The sequence below is a fragment of the Perissodus microlepis genome, chromosome 15 (genome assembly GCF_051167445.1).
Source record: "Perissodus microlepis isolate ML-2025 ecotype Zambia chromosome 15, ASM5116744v1, whole genome shotgun sequence".
NCBI classification, from domain to species: Eukaryota; Metazoa; Chordata; class Actinopteri; order Cichliformes; family Cichlidae; genus Perissodus; species Perissodus microlepis.
In genome coordinates, this window is record NC_140475.1 from 36,503,189 (window position 1) to 36,514,591 (window position 11,403).

The following is an 11,403-nucleotide window of genomic DNA, read 5'->3' on the forward strand; positions in this document are numbered from 1 at the left end:
ATGACAAACACTTTGCATTATAAAGTCGAGTGTTATTTATGTTTTGATACTCTGAGCAGCAGTTCACAAACACATAGAGCCTGTTGGCCATTATCGGATCGGATGCTCCTTTTACACTCAATACAACCACCTTACCTAACATGACCTGACCACCTAGTGCCACACATGAACTTAAATAAGCAGCCAGCAGTCAGTTCAGGTGTCCAGTCGTGTTTTATTTATGCAGCTTAGGAGTCTCCGTAAGCTCAGATCACTTTTAAATAAAAGAGATATAGAGGTGGTTCTAACTACATACTTTTATCTCCTCTGGGTTAGCCTATTAGACTATTGTTATATTGTATAGCCAAAGTTTACACAAACTGCAGCTGGTCCAAAATTCAGCAGCAGAACTCATGCTTCTCTTCATAGGTTGCCTATTATTATTAGAATTGATCTCAACATTTTATTTGCCTTTGGGAGTCTCCGTCTGCCCCTGGTCACAACCCTAGGTCCTCAGTCAAGGCTCTGCTGGCCATCTCAAAGCCGTGACTGACAACTGAGGATGATTGGGCTTTTTCTGTGAGAACACTCATTCTTTTGAACAATCTCCCTGAGGCCATCGGAGTGGGGAGCTCATTATCATCATCTTTTAAATCTCTCTTAAAATATATTTTTATAAGCAGGCCTTTTCTGTGCCTCCTCTTTCAGTTATGTCTTCATGGCAGTTTTCTCTTCTTCTCCTAGCGATCATTTTTAATTAAATTTTTCTCATAGTTACTTTTAATTTTACCCAAATTTTATGTGTATTGATTTTTTAAACGTATTCCTTTTATCTTTGTGTGCCGGCAGTATTGATCTAGTTTATATTGTTTCACCTGTTATCTCTTCGTAAATGCTTTATTTTGTTTTCCGTCTCATCCTGTGAAGTACTGCGTAACTTTGTTTTGAAAGTTGCTTTTAAAAAATAAAGTTATTATTATCATTGTTCTGTAAATAAAACCTTCAAACGAGGAGCTCACTACAGGCATGCTTTGTTTTCTGTGACAGAAAAAGGGAACAGTTTCATTTGTTCCACTTTTCTTTTTACAAAAGAGTTACCCGATTGAAATATTACTTTTCCATGAAAAAAATACTACATTAACCTATTGTTATGCAAGTTAATGCAGTAGAGTCCATTTTAAGATCCTGGTCTTGACTTACAGAGCTGTGCACGGACTGGCACCAGCCTACATCTTTGATCTGCTACAGCCCTATGTCCCCAGCAGGTCCCTGAGGTCATCTGATCAGGGCTTACTTGCTATAAAAAATAAGAGGAGAACTAAGGGTGACAGAGCTTTTGCCACTGTGGCCCCGAGACTGTGGAACTCTCTCCCCCAAACATTAAGACCTGCGGACTCAGTAGCTGTTTTTAAAAAACAATTGTGATTCTGTCTAGAAAGGTGCTATATAAATAAAAATGTTATTTTTTTTTATTTTATTCTTTACTTTTTGCTTGAAAGAAACACAGTAGTATAGCACTTCTCTGTAAATGTATTGGTGATTAAGCTCACAGGGACTTTTCACCCTTTTTTTAGTCAGCAAATGACGATTGAAGTGTAAAGTGTTACATGTCAGATAAATATTACACAAAACATACAAATGAACTGGAAGACAAGTATGCTGCTGTGCAACAGGCACACTTGACATCACATGTCATATTTTGCGGTGCGTTTTGCACCGAAGCCTACAGCTACGTTTAAACTGATGCCTAAGATGATTGTTTGTGCATTAGTACTTAAGCTCACGATTGATTAAAAAGCTGTTCTGAGTGATGGGCATTGCTGAATCAATACATGCTTCTTTAAAAATTCCAAATTTAGCAGTTTTAAAATCATTATCTTACAATTTCTGTCTTTTTGCAATGCAAAAGCTGACCACTAGATGGCGGTTAACACCAACGTTTAACCTTCACCTACATCCTGTTCAAATATTCTCAATGACTTTGCATGTTTATTTATATCAGGGCCGTGTAAGAAGAAGCCACTTTTTTCTTTTTTTTTAATTTAATACCTACATAGTCTTTTCTACAGTAGCAGATATAATTATGATTTAAACAGCAGTATGTAACTGTTATTCTTCCTGTTTAGTGTCCCTGTCACAATTATTTTAGTACTGTGTAGGTATAATCAAACACACTGGACTTGCTGTTTGCACTTTTTTTTTTTTAAGTAGTTCAGCCTTACCTTAGTTTCACTTATATGTGACACTTTCTATGTAAATTGCTGTGGCTGGGTGATGCACAAAAGTGACAATGGAAATGTGGCAAAACCACCCTGTTATACCCAATTCAAAATGCTGATTTGGAAATATTGCATTGGTAGTGCCTGCCAGAATCATGAATTGATCCCTCGCATATTAGCTTAAAACACAATAGATAACATGGTGGGCTGCCTTCTGTGACTCTCAGCTGGTCCCTGATGAAATTATACAGGTATAAGAATAAATTCATAGACAGCAGGTGTCTGGAGGAGGATCAAACTGTAATATATGTTATCAGTGTTAAGCTGTAATTATCTCGACTCCTACAGCTCCTTACATTTCTGCTGTATATTATTTTTAGAATCAGAGCGATCAGTCAGTGTTAAAGCCAGTCTAGTGACACTGACTTAACACGAGTGATAATTATATATCCAATCAGGTAAATATCAGGGTGGTTAACATGCAGACAGTAGCTGGTCATATGCTGCTAGCAGATAAATGCCATTGATTTGGGCAAAGAAAGGCCAAGCTGCAGTGGTTTTTCATGTTGAGGAGATTTATAGTTAAGCTTCAGCTGTGCTAGAATAGCCTTTGACCACCCTCTCGGTCAAAATGAAACTCCCTCGGAGGTCGCTGTCACAGCTGTTGCGTGACCCTGAAGCCATGCCAGAAGCCATTTTAGTATTTCAGCTGAAGTCTTGCAGTTTCTTTTCTTTCTCGCCTTTTCTTTTTTGTTGACAGGGCTGAAATGACTCAGACATGCCCCTAATGTCTTGGCCAAGATGGGTTTATTTAATTGACTGCACTGGAGATGAACCGAGCAAGATTTCTTTTTAATTACACATTGTTTTAATCATCATGTATCTGGACTCAGGACCTGCCTGGGTTGGAGACCAGCGGAAGAAAATGGATGGATGTATCTGTTAGGCAGACATGCACTTGATTTATGAGCCCCACACAAGCTTTATTAGGACTTGGGGCCAGCAAAGATAAGGACCAGAGGCGAGGGACATGTTTTTTATTTAGCCTCATGCTGTTAAAGGAAATGATTCTTGGCACTTCATCAGTATAACTCGTGATATAATACACAGGGGCTAGAAGTTTGATATTGCATGGAAAAAGACATCCTCTACATGCAAGGCTTGGTCTCTGTGCTGTTTGAGGTCTGTTTACTTCATCAAAATCATTTTTCATGTAGAAAGCTTCTTTTCTTCTTCTCAATAGCGTGCAGGAGCCACCACCACTCGCAGGTTTCGGCTGAGGATGTGCTTTTGCTGGCTTTCAGTGTTGCTCACAAAGAATAAGGGGAGATATGAAGAAAATGAAGCCATGAATAACTAATAAGGAAACGTTGCTAATACTGTGCTATGTTTATCTGCAGCACAGAGTTGCATGAAAGGTTCAAAGAGGAGTCGGGCAATTAAATAGCACTTAGGTAAACAGCTTTCAATTACATTAAATTGGCTTCACTGGCGGTAATGCTTTCTTAACTTTACTATGTCCTTTTCTGGCCAATGTACAGCCTGCCATCTGATTATGTCCTGGGTCAATAACGCTACTAAGAGAGATTTTTCAAGGGTGTCAATGAGGCTTGGGCTTGACTTCCACTGTTTTCTAGCCCAGTGACTGGTTACGGCTGAGGGTTCATGCACAGCAGAGTCTGACAGGGTGAGGCAGCCATGTATGGAGATTTGGAAAAACCTGCTGCAAGCCACCAGGGCTTTCCAGTCCTGACAGATGGCAGCGAGTTGCTCCACAGAAAAAAGCAGAAGGGTGAGGTTGAAGAGTTGGAAGCTGGTGGACATTGGCACACTCCATCCACCGTTCTTATCTCAGTATCATGATTCAGCATTAATCAGAGGGGGACGCGCATTTACCACATGCCAAAGAAAGTCTGTTGACATGGTATCATTGTCACAATTGTGTGTCTCTTTGTTTCTTCACCTGTGCTGGAGGATAGTGCCGAGCAACAAAAGACCTGTGGCCCTATGTTCAGACTAGGTGTTAGGTGAACTGTAAGATGCCAGAGAACCACATGAGAATTGTATAACGCAGACTGCTGCACAGCGAAACAGCTCGTGCTGGGAGATGTGCCACTGCATTGTGCCGTATCTCCTGTCCTCTCATCCACTCCTTATCACTAAAGCACTTTCATTTTTGGAGGCAGAGAGCATGCATTTTACAATCCAGTCCCTCCACTTCCTGTAAAAGCAAACCTGTAAAGCATGATATGATGTGTAAAATCTGAAAGTAATACATCTAGTGTTTAGCAGTAATAAAACGCAAGATGGGACAACTTCCACTGGTTCATCAGTTTTGATTGTGCAAGTGCATTAAAAGCACTTTATGCCTAGCATTCATCTACTCATGGAGAAAGTTTTAAGGTATTCGTATTGATATTTTTTCAGCTTATTTTTTTTCAGCTGTGCTGTTATTCATTGTATACTCATTGTAAAGAAAATGCACAAAGAGATCGATAAGAAAACAACTACTCCAATGCTGTGTTCTTGTAAAAGAAGAGCGGTCTTGGGTGGAGGCAACCATAATACTTTACAGGTGATCTTCATTCCTGGCTGACAATATCAATGTGTCAAGTCTGGCAGATCTCGACAGGCCAGACAATTGGAGGAGTGATGTTGGTGCAAAGTTGAGACCAGCGACTGCTCTTTAAATGGAATCAGAGAAATCCACACATAAAGTGTTTACAGGGCGAGGGGCGATCTCGCTTGATGTCCCGTGTGACGGAACAGAGCGCAATATCTGAAAACCTGCTTCCATTAAGGCGAGGCCAGCGGGACGTTCTCCGGTGTCATTTCTCAGCTGCTTTTGTCAGGTGTGTCACGCAGGCTCCTGTTTAATTGCTGTGCATCACTTTTTGGGGACAGCTCGGTGAGGAAAGAAATCAATGTCCCTCCTGCTGCAGCCCCATGCACAACTCTGAGCGAAGCCGTATTAAGTACAATTAAAAGTTTTTTTCTCTGCTTGTGCTGCTTATAATCGTTTTTATAATTATAACAGAATAACAAAAATGCTTCACCCTGGGTTAGTTTTGATCAGTTATGAAGTATAACTCATTCACAGTTCTGTACAGCTGATATGTTTGAGTGTAATTCGCTAACCGCATTGTGCTTTTACCCCCCGTATGTTTTCTTGTATGTATTCTTGTGGCAGGTGAGAGAAAATAAAAATGAGAAGGCTAGAGTGAGTCAAAAAAGACAGATGGACAGAATCAAAGGAAGGAGAGATGAGTTCACAGTAAACAATACTCATTCTCTCATTCTATAATTAAGTGACCTGACGGCAATTAGAAGCATTATGTGGGGAAAATTGTTTTTGCGCTTTGACGCGCTGAACCGCGTCTTTGATCCCGCGGTCCTTCTCCACTTATCTATAACTCGCCCCCCTCCTTCAATCCATTTCTCTTTATTCAGTTCAACTAGCACATCATCACCTCACTGCTGGGCTGACAGTTACTAAGGAGGTAACAATGGCTAATGCAAGAAAATGGGAATCAGCTTCGGCGCAGCCTTGGCCTTTGCGTCATCTGGGCTCTGCTCGTGGCAAGCGACATAGTCCTGGCAGTGGGGTGATTAATGTGATAGGTGGAATTTGTCTCATTATGTTGACACCGGCTAATAAATGCCTTGTAAACAGCCAGTCACAGCTGTTAATGCATCATCATAATCCAGGATTAGGAGGTGCCAGGCATGGCCAATAAATGCAATTAGGCACTGACAAAATTAATTCGCCCGTACTCTGACTTTCCTGTGCCCTGTCCATTCTCAGGGAAATTCAAGTGTGTCGTGCGATTCTTCACAGAGGATAAGCGCGCTGGAAATCTCTCCCATTAAATAAAGAATATCGAACTCCATCTGTGCACGCTGCAAAAAAAAAAAAAAAAAAAAAAGAATTTGTAAGATTGAAATGAAAGCAAATATCTCTGCTTTTCTCCTCTAATCTGCTTGGAATCATAGAATTGCGGACGTGAGAGCCGAGTGTGGAAAGGTAGAGGAACCAGCACATGTGAATAAATAAAAGCAACAAAAAACAAAGTGTGAAAGTGTCAGAAAGTTGAAACTCATCATGCAAATGTTGCATTTCACTCTTGCATTTCAATATCTCTCGGAAGGAAGACGAGACAGGTGACTTTTAAATGTGACTGGTCATTAGAGAGGTCACCAAGGCAGCCATTAGCTTCCTGTCACTCATCTCCGTCATGCCTCATCGCTGAAAGTTGCGATGCATTTCTTCACGTTTTCACTCACCCAGCTTATTTTTAGCACCTGGGTGCTTTGGTGCAATGTTTTTTCTAAAGATTTTAAAAGACACACCTCCCCCACCGTCCTCAGCACTGTTCAGCCCGTCTTATTACCAAAGTGATGGTCAATTGAGATGATCAATTTGCATAATGGAGCATTAAATTGGGCCCATCACACCCACCTCTCGGCAGCTTGCTACCATGGAGGACTCACTGAAAATGGCAATTGCTCTTGAACGGGGGACATGTATCCTCCTTGCTGGAGTATCTTTGCAGGCAGAGGCATTTGGCTGGTGTATAAAAGCACCAGCCACTGAATAATGTAGGCTCTTATTCATGAGTAATCTGTTACCAGACTGAAAAGCTCTTGCTAAAGGTGAGTTCAAGAATGAGAGAGAATATTTAAGCTAAAATGTTACAGCTGAATCAAAACTCTGATTTAAATTTGGTACCTTTTATTATAGCTGCTTTGATACGGGACAAAAAGCTCTCATTAAATTTTCCTTTTACATAAATCCGGCTTAAATTCTTTTCTTTTTTTTAAAGGAACATTTTTATCAGTGTCAAAAATAGTTCCAGCCCCTGTGCCGCGTGTCCACATTAGCTTAACAACAGGCTTAATTCCGCCCAGTGACCAGTGGTCATTTCTCAGACACAGAGCAGATCGTTTTGATTAACACCCACCAAGGAAATTTAAGACCGTTATCACAGGCAGATTAGTTGAGCGTTTTAGAAGCATGTCAGCGCCTAAGGACCTGTGACAAATTGCATCCAAGGAGCTGCTCGGATCTGAGGCCGACGGATTGTGATTGATGTGTATGCTGCGTGAGTGGCAGGGAAGAATGAGATAGAGCCGTCATGGCCTCCCTCTCTACCATATTGCCTTTGTTTGAGGGGTTTCCTCCAGGGGTTAGCACTGTGCACACAACAATGAGGCAGAAGCTTCTTGGTTTACAGGTTTTGTTAACTGGCTGTTTGTAAGTGCCCATTTGGCACGTTGAGATTTGGTAGCTGGCAGTTAAAGCAAATTTCATGAAACTGAGTGCACCACAAAAATGGACTCTGGTGTTTATGCTCTATCACACACACACACACACTAATTCTTTATCATTTGATACAGGAGTGTATAACACTACATTTATCACATTGGTTGGCTGTCACTTGGTGTTCGCTCGCTCTGCGGTAGAGTATCACTTCCTGTTCCTGCTCAAACACAGTGGTGTTTCTGAGTAGCTTATTTGCTTAGCAATTTAATTAACAACTTTTAAATACATTCTTCTTTCATAGTATAATCTTCACGTGCTTCATCCGAAGCACACTTTCTGTGTACTCACTACCTAATTTATAGCCAAAGTATTCACTCACTGTCTCTGTACTGTTTCGCTAGCTTAGCTCGTAGCCGACTCGTTAGCACCATGGCTACTTCACCTGTCCCTCCTGCACTTTCTTGCTCATTGTGTCAGATGTTTAGTTACTCCTCGGCCTCCTTTAGCAGTAATGATATCTGTAACAAATGTAGCATATTTGCAGCTCTGGAGGCCAGGATTACTGAATTGGAGACTCGGCTTCGCACCCTTCATTCACCCGTAGCTAGCCAGGCCCCTGTAGCTGGTGCAGCCGAAGATAGCGTAGGCCCCGCTAGCTGTTCCCCGGCAGACCCCAAGCAGCTGGGGAAAGAGGGCGGCTGGGTCACGGTGAGGAGGAAGCATAGTCCTAAACAGAAGCCCCAGGTACACCACCAACCCGTTCATGTGTCTAACCGTTTTTCCCCACTCGGTGACACACCCGCCGGGGGTCAAACTCTGGTAATTGGTGATTCTGTTCTCAGACATGTGAAGCTGGAGACACCGGCAACCATAGTCAATTGTCTTCCAGGGCCAGAGCAGGCGACATTGAAGGAAATTTAAAACTGCTGGCTAAGGGTAAACGTAAATTCAGTAAAATCATAATTCATGTCGGCAGTAATGACACCCGGTTACGCCAATCGGAGGTCACTAAAATCAATATTGAATCGATGTGCAACTTTGCTAAAACAATGTCGGACTCTGTAGTTTTCTCTGGTCCCCTCCCCAATCAGACCAGGAGTGACATGTTTAGCCGCATGTTCTCCTTAAATTGCTGGCTGTCTGAGTGGTGTCCCAGAAACGATGTGGGCTTCATAGATAATTGGCAAACCTTCTGGAGGAAACCTGGTCTTGTTAGGAGAGACGGCATCCATCCCACTTTGGATGGAGCAGCTCTCATTTCTAGAAATATGGACAAATTTATTAAACCCCCCAAAATATGACTATCCAGAGTTGGGACCAGGAAGCAGAGTTGCAGTCTTACACGCCTCTCTGCAGCTTCTCTCCTCCTGCTACCCCCCCAAAAACCCATCTCCATAGAGACTGTGTCAGCTTCCAAAAAGACAAAAAACAAACTAAAAACCAGCAACAAACAACTTAAACATAAACAATTACAAAGAAAGAACAGTACAGTATCCACATCTGAACCAAAGAGTAAAACAGTGAAATGTGGATTATTAAATATTAGGTCTCTCTCCTCCAAGTCTCTGTTAGTACATGACTTAATAATTGATCAACAAATTGATTTACTCTGCCTTACAGAAACCTGGTTGCAGCAGGATGATTATGTTAGTTTAAATGAATCAACACCCCCGAGTCATTCTAACTACCAGAAACCTCGAAGCACAGGCCGAGGGGGCGGTGTGGCAGCAATTTTTCACACCAGCCTATTAATTAATGAAAGACCAAGACAGACTTTTAATTCATTTGAAAGCCTGATGCTTAACATTGTCCACCCCAACTGTGAAACTCAGAAACCAGTCTTACTTGTTATCATCTATCGTCCACCTGGGCCTTACACAGAGTTTCTGTCTGATTTCTCAGACTTTATATCTAATTTAGTTCTGAGCTCAAATAAAATAATTATTGTGGGTGATTTTAACATCCATGTAGATGCTAAAAATGACAGCCTCAACATGGCATTTAGTCTGTTATTAGACTCAATTGGCTTCTCTCAAAATGTAAAAGAACCCACCCACCACTTTAATCACACTCTAGATCTTGTTTTAACATATGGCATAGAAACTGAACATTTAACAGTGTTTCCTGAAAACCCTCTCCTGTCTGATCATTTCCTGATAACATTTACATTTACAATAATTGATTACACAGCGGTGGAGAGTAGATTTTATCAAAGTAGATGTCTTTCTGAAAGCGCTGTAACTAAGTTTAAGAATATAATCCACCCACTGTTATCATCTTCAATGCCCTGTACCAACACAGAGCAGAGCAGCTATCTGAACGCTACCCCAACAGAGGTCGATTATCTTGTTAATAATTTCACCTCCTCACTACGTACGACTCTGGATACTGTAGCTCCAGTGAAAACTAAGGTCTCTAATCAGAAGTACCTGACTCCGTGGTATAATTCTCAAACACGTACCCTAAAGCAGATGACTCGTAATCTGGAGAGGAAATGGCGTGTCACAAATTTAGAGGATCATCATTTAGCCTGGAGAAATAGTTTGCTGCTTTATAAGAAAGCCCTCTGCAAAGCCAGAACATCTTACTATTCATCACTGATTGAAGAAAATAAGAACAACCCCAGGTTTCTCTTCAGCACTGTAGCCAGGCTGACAAACAGTCAGAGCTCTGTTGAGCCAACCATCCCTTTAACGTTAACTAGTAATGACTTCATGAACTTCTTCACAAATAAAATTTTTATCATTAGAGAAAAAATTACCAGTAATCATCCCACAGATGTAATATTATCTACAGCTACTCTTAGTACCATTGATGTTAAGTTAGACTCTTTTTCTCCAATTGATCTTTCTGAGTTAACTTCAATAATTACTTCCTCCAAACCATCAACGTGTCTTTTAGACCCCATTCCTACAAAACTGCTCAAAGAAGTCCTGCCATTGATTAATTCTTCGATCTTAAATATGATCAACCTATCTCTAATGGTCGGCTATGTACCACAGGCCTTCAAGCTGGCTGTGGTTAAACCTTTACTCAAAAAGGCCATCTCTAGACCCAGCAGTCTTAGCTAATTATAGGCCAATCTCCAACCTTCCTTTCATATCAAAAATCCTTGAAAGAGTAGTTGTCAAACAGCTAACAGATCATCTGCAGAGGAATGGTTTATTTGAAGAGTTTCAGTCAGGTTTCAGAGCTCATCACAGCACAGAAACAGCTTTAGTGAAGGTTACAAATGATCTTCTTATGGCCTCTGACAGTGGACTCATCTCTGTGCTTGTCCTGCTAGACCTCAGTGCAGCGTTCGATACTGTTGACCATAATATCCTATTAGAGCGATTAGAACATGCTGTAGGTATTACAGGTACTGTGCTGCAGTGGTTTGTATCATATCTATCTAATAGACTCCAATTTGTGCATGTAAATGGAGAGTCCTCTTCACACACTGAGGTTAATTATGGAGTTCCACAGGGTTCAGTGCTAGGACCAATTCTGTTTACATTATACATGCTTCCCTTAGGCAGCATCATTAGAAGACATAGCATACATTTACACTGCTATGCAGATGACACCCAGCTCTATCTGTCCATGAAGCCAGATAACACACACCAATTAGTTAAACTGCAGCAATGTCTTAAAGACATAAAGACCTGGATGGCCGCTAACTTTCTGCTTCTTAATTCAGATAAAACTGAGGTTATTGTACTCGGCCCTGAAAATCTTAGAAATATGGTATCTAACCAGATTCATACTCTGGATGGCATTACCTTGGCCTCCAGTAACGCTGTGAGGAACCTTGGAGTCATTTTTGACCAGGACATGTCCTTCAACGCACATATTAAACAAATATGTAAGACTGCTTTCTTCCATTTGCGCAACATCTCTAAAATTAGAAATATCCTGTCTCAGAGTGACGCTGAAAAACTAGTTCATGCATTTATTACT